Genomic DNA, 1,115 nt, shown 5'->3' with positions numbered 1-1,115 from the left:
TCCTTTTCCCCTCTTCCACGTGGTTATATAAAACTACCATAAGGCTTTTTAATTATTTTCCTTATCTAATGGCCAATATGCCCTTTAAATCATCATTCTTTGCTATTATTTCCTACACAAAATTTTCCATATAAGTCCCTAAACTTTTTAATTTATCTACTTTAGTCACTAAATTCTATAATTTTACAATTTGGTCATTAACCCGATATTTGGGATGTTACAAATCTCCACCTTAAAAAATTCATCCTGGAATTTTCACTGCACAAAGAGATGGGGTATTGATTTCACATATCCTATTCACGTTCCCACGTTGATTCCTCTACCTTGTGATTCATCCATAGAACCTTGACCAATGGAATAGTCTTGTTCCGTATCTGTTTCACCTCATAAGCTAATATTTTCACCAGTTCTTCCTCATAAGTCAAGTCAGGCTGAACTTCTATTTCTTGTAGTGTAATAATATGGGAGGGATCAGACCTATAACTCCGAAGCTTAAAAACGTGGAAAACATTATGAATTTTCTCCATTTCCGGTAGTAAAGCCAATTGATATGCCACTGGTCCTACTCTCTTAATGATCTCATAGGGCCAAATAAACCGAGGACTAAACTTTCCTTTGCTGCCAAACATTAGCACTTTCTTCCAAGAAGACACCTTTAGAAACACTTTATCTCTAATTTGAAACTCGATCTCTTTCATCTTAAGATCAACATATGATTTATGTGTATCAACTGCCACTTTAAGATTGTTCTGAATCAATTGAATTTTCTCTTCCACTTCCTTAATCAAATCAGAACCAAGAACTTCTTAATCCTTAAGATCATACAAATCAAGGGCGTACGACACTTCCTCCCATATAAAGCCTCATAGGGAGTCATCTTGATGCTTGACTGGTAGTTATTGCTGTAACCGAATTCAGAAAGTGGCAAGTATTTTTCCCAAGACCCTTTAAACTTGATCACACATTCTCTTAACTTATCTTCTAGAATTTGGATAGCCCTCTCAAATTGTCCATCCGTCTGAGGATGAAATACTATGCTAAAATTTAATCGAGTTCCTAACGCTCTATGTAAAGTCTTCCAAAATCTTGATGTAAATCTAGGATCCCAATCTGAA

This window comes from Hibiscus syriacus, unplaced genomic scaffold (genome assembly GCF_006381635.1).
Source record: "Hibiscus syriacus cultivar Baekdansim isolate YM2019G1 unplaced genomic scaffold, ASM638163v2 tig00110387_pilon, whole genome shotgun sequence".
NCBI lineage: Eukaryota > Viridiplantae > Streptophyta > Magnoliopsida > Malvales > Malvaceae > Hibiscus > Hibiscus syriacus.
The sequence above is the reverse complement of the archived record's forward strand: the minus strand, read 5'-3'. Positions refer to the sequence as shown.